At 40.6% G+C, this 13,740-nt stretch overlaps 2 long non-coding RNA genes across 2 annotated transcripts in view; one reads left to right on the top strand and one right to left on the bottom strand.

Annotated features, from left to right (window-relative positions):
* The first annotated feature begins 394 nt into the window (after nt 1-394).
* Nucleotides 395-13,740, top strand: part of LOC137320903 (uncharacterized) — a 43,619-nt gene continuing 30,273 nt past the window's right edge. The window contains exon 1 of the long non-coding RNA XR_010962671.1: nt 395-495. This is a non-coding gene — a long non-coding RNA (uncharacterized lncRNA). The remainder of the gene's footprint in view (nt 496-13,740) is intronic.
* Nucleotides 7,703-13,121, bottom strand: LOC137320907 (uncharacterized). The gene is made up of 3 exons (XR_010962673.1): nt 12,496-13,121; nt 8,583-8,637; nt 7,703-7,782 (listed from the first exon to the last, which is right to left on the bottom strand). It is a non-coding gene; the product is annotated as an uncharacterized lncRNA (long non-coding RNA).

The following is a 13,740-nucleotide window of genomic DNA, read 5'->3' as shown; positions in this document are numbered from 1 at the left end:
GCAGGCTGTGGGCGGAAAATGAGTGCCTGGGGTCAGCCTGCTATGCTCTCAGTGCTGCATCGAGTGGGATTTGATATCCACAACCTTCTGACTTGGGACAAGTGGGCAAACAACCAAGCCAAGTTGACCTTTCTTGCAAAGGCAGAATGAACCTGAGTGTCTCAACTTACCTCCGGACATTATTTTGGCTTCAGTATTAGAGGTTCTTATTCAAAAATTTAAAATGACATTATTTATTGAACATTTAAATTTCCTCAACATTTTAGTGTTTGCTTCCTTTATATTGCAGTGGAGTATGTTGTGTTCTTTTTTGCTAAGACTACAACTCCCAGCATACCTAGTATTGTCTGTAAGGAGCTGGGGCAAATTGGTCTAACTTCCTCTTCCTATGACAGCTGGCCTTGACTGCTGGGATGCTCTGCATTCAGGAGCACTGAGGTATTTGGAGACATTTCTGGTAATGAGGAGGTTCATCACCAAGCATTCAGCAAGCAGGTAATCAGTTTTTTGTTGTCTCCCTCACTCTAATCCACACCATAGGCATTCTTCCCCCTTTTCTCCTTCTCCTTTCCTTTGTGTTTCTCCCCATGATTAGCACATTTTGTGGCCTGCCTTTCCTTGTGGCAGATCTGAAGCCCCCTGAACTTGATAATTGATTGTGCTTTAATGGGAATGACTGTAAATTAAAACTACTGATTTTGCTGAGTGCCAAATTATGGACAATTTAGTAAAATTGTGAAATTGTTTAAAATGTGTGAAAGATAATGGATGGTTAATCTGGAAAGCAAACGAATGTAGACTGATTTTGCTTGGAATAGGATGTGAATGTCCGTGACTTGGCAAATTTGAATTTATCCCTGTATCAACAATTTTTTTTACCTGCAACTTGGAGCCTACTTGGGAGCATAGCTCAAGTGTCTTATTGATTACATTGTATGTTCAGTGAAATAAAAAATATATATTTATGCTTAATTAGTTCAGATTATGCATCTTATCAAAATGAAGTATTATAATTCACCACATTCCCCTCTACGCTTTCCTCCCCCACCCCCATCCCACCACTCACTTTCTGAAGGTGCTGACTGATATTTGAATATAATTCCATAGGTGCTGCACACCTGTATTTTGTAGGGTCATAGCTCATCTGAACCAGGATTGCACTAACTTAGCACAGACCAGAGATCAAACCAGGAGCTTTCTAGTCTGTATGATTGAGAAGCACTCTGGACGGTCCCAGGAGCCATCTCTTAAATGGGAACATAGGAACAGGAGTAGGTCATTCAGCCCCCTGAGCCTGTTCCGCCATTCAATTAGATCATGGCTGATATGTATCTTAATTCCATTAACCTGCCTTTGCTCCATAACCCTTAATACCCTCGCCTAACAAAATTCTATCAATCTCAGGTTTGAAATTTTCAATTGACCCCCAGCCTCAACAGCTTTTTGGGGGAGAGAGTTCTAGATTTCCACTACCCTTTGTGTGAAGAAGTGCTTCCTGACATCACCCTTGAATGGCCTAGCTGTAATTTTAAGGTTATGACCCCTTGTTCTGGACTCCCCCACCAGAGGAAATAGTTTCTACCTACACCATCAACTCCTTTAATCATCTTAAACACCTCAATTAGATCACTCCTTAATCTTCTATACGCAGTCTATCTATACGCCTAGTCTATGCAACCGGTCCTCATAATTTAACCCTTTTAGTTCTGGTATCATTTTGGTGAATCTGCGCTGCTCCCCCTCCAAGGTCATTATGTCCTTCCAAAGATGTGGTGCCCAGAACTGAACGCAGTACTTTAAATGGGGTCTAGGCAGAGCTTTATATAACTAACATAATTTCCCATTGTATTCCAGCCCCCTTGAGATAAAGGCCAACATTCCATTAGACTTTTAAATTATTTTGTATCTGTCCACTAGCTTTTAGTGACTTCTGTAGTTGGACCCCTAAATCTCTGCTCCTCCACAGTTCCTAGCTTCTCACTATCAGAAAATACTCTGATTTATCTTTCTTAGATCCAAAGTGGATGATCTCACACTTCCCCACATTGAACTCTGTCTGTCACAGTTTTGTCCACTTACGTAATCTATCAATGTCCCTTTGTAACTTTATGCTCCTATCTACACCTATTTACTGTACCACCTAACTTGGTGTCATCAGCAAACTTGGATAAATGGCTCTCTATTTTATAAATATAATGAAAAGCTGAGGCCCCAGTACAGATCCTTGGGGGACGCCACTAGTCACATCCTGCTAATTATAGTATATATCCATTATCCCTACTCTCCGTCTCCTACCACCTAAACAATTCTCTACCCATGTCCATAGATTACCTCCGATTCCATGCGCTCTCATTTTTGTTAACAGTCTCTTATGTGGAACCTTATCGTATGCGTTCTGGAAGTCCATGTAAATAACATCCATAGACACTCCCTTATCTAGCACGTTAGTTACCTCCTCAAAAAATTCAACTAGGTTTGTTAGATATGACTTACCCTTTACAAATCCATGCTGGCTCTCTCTGATCAGTTCATGTTTGTCGAAGTGCTCAGTCACTCAGTCGCTAATAATAGATTCTAGTAAGTTCCCCACAACAGACGTTAGACCAATAGGCCCATAATTTTCTAGTTTATCTCTCTTAATCTTCTAAAATAGTGGAGTGACATTGGCAATTTTGCAATCCAAGGGGACAATTCCTGAATTGAGAGTTTTGGAAGATCATGACTGGAGCATCTACAATTTCCTCACCTACTTCCTTTAATACCCTAGGGTGGAATCCTAGAGATTTGTCTATCTTTAGTCTGATTATTTTCTTCATTAAATCTAGTAAGTTCCTCCCCTTGATTTGTTTTTACTTTTCTTCGTTTCTCTGGTACTTTATCCTCATCCTCTACTGTGAAGACCGACTGTTGCCCTTTATTGCAAGGGGTTGGAGTACAAGAGTAAGGAAGTCTTACTACAATTGTACAGGGCTTTGTTGAGACCTCATCTGGAGTACTGCGTACGGTTTTTGTCTCCTTAACTAAGGAAGGATATACTTGCCTTGTAGGTGGTGCAATGAAGGTTCATTAGATTAATTCCTGGGATGAGAGGGTTGTCCTACGAGGAGAGGTTGAGTAGAATGGGCCTATACTCTCTGGAGTTTAGAAGAATGAGAGGGGATCTCATTGAAACATATAAGATTCTGAGGGGGCTTGACAGGGTAGAGGTTGAGAGGTTGTTTCCCCTGGCTGGAGAGTCTAGAACTAGACGGCATAGTCTCAGGATAAGGGGTCGGCCATTTAAGACTGAGATAAGGAGGAATTTCTTCACTCAGTGGGTTGTGAATATTTGGAATTCTCTACCCCAGAGGGCTGTGGATGCTGAGTCGTTGAGTATATTCAAGGCTGAGATAGATAGATTTCTGGACTCTAGGGGAATCAAGGGATATGGGGATCGGGCAGGAAAGTGGAGTTGAGGTTGAAGATCAGCCATGATCTGATTGAATGGCGGAGCAGACTCGAGGGGCCGTATGGACTACTCCTGCTCCTATTTCTCATGATACAAAGTAAATATTTAGCGAGTCTGCCATTTCCTGATTTTCAATTACAGTGTCACCTGCATCTGTCTTTAAGGGGCCCACATTACTTTCAGCCACCATCTTTCTCTTAATATATTTGCAAAAACCTTAGTGTTGTCCTTGATATCCCTCGCAAGTTTTTTCTTGTATTCCCTTTTTGCAGCTCTTACTACTTTCTTTGTATCCCTTTGCTGTTCTTTATATCATTCCCAGTCCTCAGGATCTCTACTGTTCTTTGCATTCATATAAGACCTTTCTTTTAGTTTTATACCATCACTTCTCTTGTTGACCAAGATTGTTTATTTATACCAGTACAGCTCTTGCCCTTTAGGGGTATGTACAAGTCTTGTATTCTACCAAGTACTTCTTTGAACGCTTCCCAATGTTCATTTGTAGTTTTATTTGTTCATATTTCTGCCCAGTCTACTGTGGTCAATTTCTGCCTCATCCCTCCAAAGTCCATTTTACCTACATTTAAAACCTTAGTTCGTGACTCACCCTTCTCCCTCTCAAACCTAATACTGAATTTAATCAAGTGATTTTGATTCTACATTTAGGAGAGGTGGTAAGTTCTGCTTGATCCATGGCCTACTGGGAAGGTGTGTTGGCCTGACTTCCGGTGGTCAGTTCTGCTGTAGGAGGTTTAATTTGTGGTCCGTTGGGAATGGAGGAATGCAGCTATGTGGTTGTGCTGCAACAATTTGAATCTGCTGTAAACTAATAGAGTATGAGGCCTTGTGCTGGTAACTTTATATCTGTCAGCTTTCCCACCCAACCTCTTTATACCATGTGTAAATTCACTCTTATTAATAAACTTTTACATGTCCAAATGAAATATGGTCTAATCCATGCCCCTTAATTTAGACAAACCTGGTCTATATCTTAGTGCCACTTTAGACTTGTATACGGCGGCTTTTAAATTCACACACGAATTTATAACATCTGAATTTAAAGTATTACCAAAGTTGAACTCAATGTCTGAATTTACTCAAATGCTTGTTCCTACTGTGTAGACATTTTGAGCTATCCCCTCTTTGGAAAACAGCGAGGGCCCAAAACGTCCGATGATGCCATCGAGCTGTCAGAAATCAGGCGGGTGGGACAGAACTTCCTCCCACCATAATGTCAGAGTGCTGACCCTGCTGTAAGTTGGAGCGTCAGATCATTGAAAGTTTGAGAGGTGTTTCGGCTGTGTAAATCTAGCCTAGAATGCCTCTACATACACCCTGAATAGTGGGTGGGGGTTGGAAAATAGTTGGAGGAGAGGTGGAGATCTGATGCAGCAGCAGAACATAAAACATGCTGCCACTTAAACGGGTAATGACAGCACTGGAAGAAGCAGGCAACCTGCGTGAGAAGTTCGGCAGCAGGTGCCAAAAGAAGAGCAAGCAATCTTTAAATTTCAGCACCGTCAAACTACCAAGCTTAATTCTGATCACCCACATTACAAAGAGTGTGCGGGGGCATCTCAAGGACGCCTTGTTTTCAAATCCCTCCATGGCCTCACCCCAACCTATCTCTGTAACCTCCTCCAGCTCTACAACCCTCCAAGATTTCTGTGCTCCTCTAATTCTGGCCTCTTGCACAACCCCGATTTTCATCGCTCCACAATTGGCGGCTATGCTTTCAGCTGTTTAGGCTCTCAACTCTGGAATTCCCTCCCTAAATCTCTCTGATGCTCCTGAAAACCTACCTCATTGACCATGACCAAGCTTTTGGACACATATCCTAATATCTCATGTGGCTCGGTGTCAGATTTTGTTTGATTACGCTCCTGTGAAGCGCCTTGGAACATTTTACTATGTTAAAGGCGCTATATAAATGCAAGTTGGTGAACTCGACCACTTCCCGGTATGACAAGTCATGCAGGCAACTTATCCCTCTTCTACAGATTGTCAGCATGTGATTCTAGTGTAAATGATGGAATTTTGGAGACAGCAGGTTTTGCCCTCGTTATCACATCGGTGGCATACATGCATTGCTTTAGGGGCAGGTGCAGTGTCTGCCAGCACACAATTCTTCTGAAATTTAGTGTGTATTTTAGAATGGGTGTAACTCTTGCGTATCCGACTTACACCCCAAATTCCAGCGCGCCCCCCCCCCCCCCCCCCAATGCTGGAACGATGCCACTTTTGCCTCCCAAAAAATTTTAGATCGAGTTTTGTATTTTCTTTTGTCCACTTTTAGGGCAGATTGAGGTGGGAATGAAACATTTTTGCACCTAGTGCCAGTTGAAATGTTGCTAATATCTGCATGCATTGAGGCATTGAAGCTTGGGCCTTTTTCTAAGCCAAATCATTTTAATTTGCTCTTCTACTGCTTGGAGCCAGCTATATGGAAAAGAGAAAGAAGAAATTACAAAAGCTGGATGAGACTCAAAATATAACCGGTGTAATTATGGAATTAACCAACAGCTGTGCTGCCATTTAAAAGTAGGGGTGCAGCTGGATGGGGTGCTGAAGCTGTGAATTGAGACAGACAGTCACACTAAATTTTTTTTTTTTAAGCTTGTTGCACTGATTTCTCTAATTTTGTTTTTCTGCAACCTGACCATGCCAGCTTTAATGTAAGGTTACACCACAACTTTAATCTGTCTTTCTCTTTCAGATGCTGATTGATCTGTTATGTTCCCTCTATTTTCTGTTTTTAATTATTATCTTGGTTCCTTTGATGTCCTTACTGCTAACGTCGGCAAGAAGAATGTAGTGCTGGACTAATGTGGGTACAACTACAGGAAATAATCATATTAAGGATCTACAGCTACTGTGGCACAACCTCCAAGATGGCTGCTAGCACCCCTTCAATTTTTCATGTGATTAAGATTGCCTTGAAACCATTGTCACCAATATATATATATATAAAAAACTTTTTTTTCAAACTCTTAAATTTATTTTCTTTGAAAATTATTCCCCATCTAATTCAGAATGCTTGACCTACCTTTGAGCGAATACCAAAGCTCAGCCTCAGCTTTCACATCTGAGTCAGTGTGAGGTAGAGAACAAGAAGATTTCATGTTCAATCCCTGATCCATGCTGAGTTAGCCAATCTCAGCTTCTGTAGCATTAGGGGACTATAATTGGGCTTTGTGCCCCAGGCTGGAGGGGGTGGGGGGGAAAAAATCATTTAGAAAGACTTGCATTTATATAGCGCCTTTCACGACCTCTGGACATCCTAAAGCGCATTACAGCCAATAAAGTACTTTTGAAGTGTAGTCACTGTTGAAATGTAGGGAAATGCGGCAACCAATTTGCACACAGCAAGGTCCCACAAACATCAACGTGATAATGACCAGATAATGTTTTTTTTTAATGTGATGTTGAATGAGGGATAACTATTGGCCAGAACACTTCTGATTATTTATTTTTTTTGCCCTTGAGAAGGGGGTGGTGAGCCGCCTTCTTGAACCGCTGTAGTCAGTGTGGTGAAGGTTCTCCCACAGTGCTGTTAGGTAGGGAGTTCCAGGATTTTGACCGAGCGACGATGAAGGAACGGCGATGTGTTTCCAAGTCGGGATGGTGTGTGACTTGGAGGGGAACGTGCAGGTGGTGTTGTTCCCATGTGCCTGCTGCCCTTGTCCTTCTTGGTGGTAGAGGTCGTGGGTTTGGGAGATGCTGAACTGAATTATTATTCAGTTACTGCTGCAGAAAGTGGATGGTGGGATGGCCCTGTGGTGAAATATTCTGTTGGTATTCACGTCCAGACTTGGTGTAAACTTGGCTTAGCACCTTTGCCTCCAAGTTAGAAGGTTATGGGTTGTTCCCATATGATATTGAACCAAGGCACTATTCAAAGAAGAGCAGGGATTTCTTCCGGTGCCTGGTTGATATTCCGCTCTCGACCTACACCACCAAAAACAAATAAACTGGTCTTTAAGCTCAGTGTACTTCATTCTATCTGAAATGCTTTGGGAAGTCTTTGGTATTTGGGCAAGGCAGTAAAAGGCTGATGATGCTCATGGAACTACAGTCTAAGTAGGAGACTTTATGTTTTAATTAAATGTATTATTTCTCATTTTTATCCCATGCACATGTCTTTAATTAAAAAACTAAATTAACTACATCTTTGGGTTTCCGCTTTCCCACACCTGGAGGGAAATTGGGCAGGTGAGTCACTCAGGGCCATTATTACTTACCTTGCAGCAGCTGGCTTGATAATATTACGATGTCGGGGACCAGGTTGTATGGCTATGCTTGGGGTGGGGAGTGGTCGCAAAAGAGGATTCGAACTGGAAAAAAAAACTGTTACAATTAATTTCGCCTTTCATCCTTTTTATTGCCCATCAGAAGACATTTGCTGCTGGTCTGGAATAACTGTCACATGCAGTGGTTGGCTGAGGAAGAAGTCTTGATGTTAGCTAGCACAAGCTTTGATGTGAGCCAGGCAGACAGATGCGGTCAGCTGTGGAAACTGGGGGTTGGGTATAGCTGATTTCTGCTCTGGTACGAACAGGTCTCCATAAATGGAAACTGCAGGGAAGGGCCATAAGAACTAAAAATACTCAATATGGGACTGAAGAATTTTACAAACAATTATTGTATGAGGCTAAAATTATGAACCTGGCATTGAAGAAAACAAAAGCAGTGGAAAAACAGAAGTAGAATGTGAATGCAGTACTTGAGCAAAATGCCCTTACGATCCTAGTGAAAAACACAAGTAAAACATGATCCAAACATCCAAAGGAAGACCAGCTGGATAAATTATCTCCCTTGGCTATTATTGACTTAATTCTTCCAACTGTTATCCATTATGTACTTCAGAATAGTGAAATGGTGAGAATTATCATAGGTGCTATTTTCTTTTTAAAGTGTCAAATTAAACATATTCCACTTTGAAATATTAACTCCACTCAGAAAAATTGAAATCGGTTGTGTAATGTGTGATTAAGAAAATAACTGAATACAGTGCTAATCTTTTCAGTCTGTTGGGTGGAAGTTTGGGTAGGATATAATTGAAATGGAGATCTTACCAAAGTATTTCTTTTATTTACTACATTCTTTAGATTATAATTCAGAATGGTTGACCTACCCTTAAGCGAATACCAAAAGCTCAGCCTGTAACTCACTGGATGATGATCTCCAATCTAGTGAGAAATGGTACAAGATTAAAAACAGAAATGTTTGGTCAAAACTGATAATGTCTACACCAGAAACACTAACCTATCTCTTTTCAGATATTGTGCATTTCCAGAATTTACTATTTTTGTTTCAAAGTCCCAGTATTTGCAGTTTTTAATCTGACAAAAGTTATGGGGTAACTTTGCATAGATTGTTGAAGAATAACTTTATAAAGCAGGGCACAGGATATTGTAGTAATTGTTAACTGGTTCAAAGTGTTCTATCCCTGCTAAAAGTAGTTAACTAGCTATCAGGTTTTTCATTTGGGGATAAATTTCCCCAAGATTGGGGGTAGAAAGCAAAACATGATCCAAATATCCAGGGGAAAACCAGTGCTACATTGATCAGTGTTGGCATTCCCTGATGTTTCTAATTTATAATAATGACTTAGATTCAGAAGCTCAATACAATTTGCATGATACCAAACTCACAGGGGCAGTTGAATCGGAGAAGGCTGCTGAGCGACTACAAAAATATATAAATGGGCAGAACAATGGCAGATGAAATTTGATATAATAATAGTAAAGTATTGCACACTGGAAGGAAAAAAAACAGGAAATATAATAGCTTTATGAATGGTATTAAAATAATTAAGAATGAACTTGAGAGAGCTAGGAGTTTCAGTAGCCTCAATACTCAACATGAACCAATCACTGCAGAACAGCAGTCAACAAAGCAAATAGATTGCTAAACCATATAGCCATAGAGTATGTATCAGAGGAAGTTATGCTCAAACTATGAAGTGCTCTGGTCAGGACAAACCTTGAGTGCTGTGTCCACAGGGAGCCCAAACCTCCCCTAATCGCTGTAGATTTACTAGCAGGGATCATTAGAAAGCAATCTGAATTAGAAACCCTGGCTCTTTTCCTCTCCCCAGTCCCAAATCCAGCTCTTTGCAATCCATGCCGTCATCCCACTGAGATCAGCTAACTCTACACAGACCCAGGAACTGGATCAGACACTACCTGCTAGCTAGCTTTACCAGCTGAACCATGGGATGAGCTAGACTAAACTTTCTTTTGGTGGGAAGCCTTTAGTTTCCTACAAATGTGGCTCTTGTTTGTGACTATAAACATTGTTGTTTATATTGTTCCATCTATTTGAACGCTACAGTAGAATTGGGATACGCCAGCTTCCACTTGAAGTGTTTATTGGGCGTTTGAGGGGCTGGAGCTGGGGTCAGGAAGTGAATGAATAATCTGGATCACTGAGCGACAATTAACAGAAACTTGGTGTAGTAATGTGAATCTATTTAAAATCTAAATGAGTTATGACAGTTTTAGAAACTTGGACTTAATCCTCAAAATGTTTTTCCTGTCCTGGCTACCATCTTTATATATCTAGATTCCAGCAACTTTTAGTGTGCTGAATTCTGAGAGTGACTAGACTGTTTATATTGAAACTTTTTGCCATTATGGCAGACATTTCATGAGCTGATCAAAAATGAGCACTGAACCCTGGAACTGGGGAAACTGATAAGGATTTAATCTGTGTTGTTCGGTTCTGCTGTGCCCATTAGCTTGACAAAGATCGCCTCAGTTGGGGCAAATGTGTGGAGCTAAAATAGGTTTTTTTTAAAACATAGTAACAGTCCCAGGCAGGGGTAGACCTTTGATCCATCTATCTTACCTAGCCACACTATTCCCGTGGTTATTTCTAATCACCCTGAATCCCATTTCTTGAGAAGAACCTGTCTAGTTCCTCCTTGAAATCCATTAGGTTTTTTGTTCCACCACCCATGCCAGCAATCTGTTAAAGAAAGAACTAAGGACATCCTAAAGCACTTTACATCCAATGAAATACTTTTGAAGTGTAGTCACTGTTGTAACATAGCAAAATGCGCACAGTAAGGTCCCACAAACAGCAATGAGATAATGATCAGATATTCTGCTTTTTAGTGATGTTGGTTGAGGGATAAATATTGGCCAGGATATCGGGGGAGGATTCCCCTGCTCTTTGAAGAGTGCTATGGGATCTTTTACGTCCACCTGAGGAGCCTTGGCTTAACGTCCCATCCGAAAGACGGCATACTTACCACCCTTTTAGTAAAGTTCCTAATTTGTTTTGTTGTCCTTAATTTGTAAATATGATGTCTTCTGTTTAAATTGTGTACACGGCAGAAAGGTTTACTTGGCTCCAATTTGTCCAAACCTTTCATAATTTTAAATACTTTATCATATCCTCTTTCAATCTTCTCTTTTCAAGAAATACTTGGTAGTTAATTTTTCCTCCTACCTCATTCCCTTAAGTTCTGGGATCAGCCATGTGTCCCTTTACTGTACCACCTCCAATAATGGAATATTCTTTCTGAAATAGGGAGAACAAAACTGCACGTGGTCTCACCAGGACCAAATAGTTTTCAACTGACCTCTCTGAATTTTTGAAGTACATTCCCATTTAGCAAATAATCTACTTCAACCGTCCCAAATCTCATGACTGTACAGATCCCTGTATTAAACTGCACCTGCCATTTCACCGCCCACTGATCGAGCTTGTCAAGATCTTTTTTGAATGTGTGCATTAATATTCATTTGCCAATTTGGTATAGTCTGCAAATTTGGACACGTCAGGAACAATTCTTTCCTCGTAGTTCTTTTATAATGATGATAAACAATAATGACCCCAACACTGAACCTTGTGGCACTCCACTGCTAACTGGCTGCCAACAGCACTTGTTTACCAACCAATCATTTCCATCTATCCAACGGGCTTGGACCTTATGTGGCAGTATATTATGTGGGACCGTGTCAAATGCCTTCCTAAAATCCAGGTGGATAACATCCACTGTCTCCCCTATCTACTAGGTTTGTTATCTCCTCAAAGAAATCCAATAAATTAGCCAAGCATGACCTCCAACTCCTGAAACCATGTTGTCTTGAATTAGCTCATGCGCCTCAAGATGTTTCCTTATTTACCTCTCATAATACTTTCAAACACTTTCCCAACAGTGGAAGTAAGGTTTCTAGGTATATAATTTGAAGGCTCACCCCTTTGCTATTTTCCAATCCCCTGGGATTGGTCCGGAGTCCAGTAACTCAGAAAAATATCTGCACGAGGACTAACAATCAGTTAGCCCAATTCCTTCAGTACCCTGGGATGAAAGTTGTCAAAACGAGATGCCTTATCTACCTTGAGCTTCAACAACCTCCCAAATTGCCCCCTCTCGTGATTTAAAACATTTTCCATCTACATTCACCTTTAAACTACCCGATTCTTCATTTCTCTTGTGAACACTATTGAAAAATAACTGTTAAATACTTTAGCAATTTTTCTATCTTTGGACACCACTGCCCCATTGTCATTTTAATAGATCAACCTTTCCTTGCACCCTTTATTTACTCAGACATCCTTGAAGAATGCTTTACTGTTCTATTTTGTTTTGTTTTCCTCATGATCCTTCTTTGAAGCCATTACATTTCTTAAAATTCCTCTGCCTATATAGATCTCCATATCTTGTTCCTTTCCTGATCACTAAAAATTTTTGTATGCTCTCTTTCTCCCCAATGCTGTTCACAACTTTGTTAGTAAGCCAAATTGATCTTACTCTTTTATTCTGTCCCAATTTCAGGGATAAATTCCTTTTGTATCTTAAAACTATATCTTTAAAACTATTCCACTTTCCTTCCAGTATCTTTTCCCATTGCCTGCAGTCTCTCATAACCTTAAAATCAGCTCATTTAAAAATCAGCTTTTTAATTGGCTTCCTTTTATTTTCTACCCTCATCCCAAATATTCTCTTACTTCTACTTTGCTTATTATTCCCTCCTCATTTGTTAGAGCTGAAACTAAATCCAATATTACATTATTTTTTGTGGGATCCTCACCATCTGCATTATCAATGTAAACTGTAACCATGCGGCCAATGAGAATTCTGCTGTGGTCCGGACAGGCAGTTTGGCTTGATGGACAAATCAGAGCGAGTCATTAAGACTAGAGGTACTACTATTAGTGTGACAAAGATGATGAGTAACTTTCTTTGAAAGGTAAACTCCTTGTAATAGCTCTTGGGCATCCATAGATAGGGGATCGTCTTCTGCCATAGTCCAGGAGATGGTGCACACTTTGTGCTGCTGTTCTAGTAAAAAAAAGGTACATTGGTTATTTCCAAGCATATATTATTTCCAGGCTGATAGCAACCTGGTGGTAGACAATACCTTTGGTTATTCTCTGCAGCTGCTAGAAGAATGAAGAATGAAGAAATTTGCAAAAAGACTAGCTCTCCTCATTCAAAAACTTGAGAAAACTAAGACTTACAAGTGTTACAATTCAGTGCCAACCTTACCTGTGGTTATAGGTAGACTATAGCTCAGAACCCATGACCAGGTGGGTTCAAATCTATTTTCTGAAAACTTTCCCCCCTTCTATTGAAGGTAGAGGATACTGTCTTAGGCCACATTTAATCTGGAACAAGAAAGGTCAATGCAACTAAGTAGGATTGGTTGCATAGCTGGGCACGTTGAAGCTGAAAGAAGCTGCCAGTCAAGTGAACTTAAATGTGCTGCATAAAACTTCACAACTTTTGTTTTTCCTCCAGGGAGGACAGATAAGAAAATACTGATCTTTTAAATTTACAAGAATGAAGATGTTTCACGTACGGGTGGAAGAGGGCAGTGCACTTGCTAACTGGAGAAAAGGACGCCATGGGTGTAATTCCCCTACAAAACAAGTACCAAGCCCTGGGGCTCAAACTATTCTGACTTTTACAAGTCTTGTGTGTGCAGAGTGGTGCTCAGTTTGAAAATACTGGTGTGCCCACTACAGCCTGGATGTACACAGGCTAAACTTCTCCCTCTACATATTGTTCACTGACCTTAAGAGCTAGAATCACCCCAGTATGCAAATAATGAGTATTAATGATGTCATTACCTAGACATGCAGTATATTCCAGATAAATCTGACTGACACTGGTACCAACTTCTTATGTGCTCAAGTCAGAGTTTCTTCTTGCAAGTTTGTCTCTCCTGCCCTATTTTTGATCTCTGCCATGTGCAGTCCTCAGGCAAGTGAGCAACTTTGTCCCAGGCTTCTGTCAATGCTTAAATCAAGAGGTCAAGCTGTGACTTCTGTAG

Source organism: Heptranchias perlo, chromosome 1 (assembly GCF_035084215.1).
Source record: "Heptranchias perlo isolate sHepPer1 chromosome 1, sHepPer1.hap1, whole genome shotgun sequence".
NCBI classification, from domain to species: Eukaryota; Metazoa; Chordata; class Chondrichthyes; order Hexanchiformes; family Hexanchidae; genus Heptranchias; species Heptranchias perlo.
This window is presented reverse-complemented; position numbering and strand designations above follow the sequence as displayed.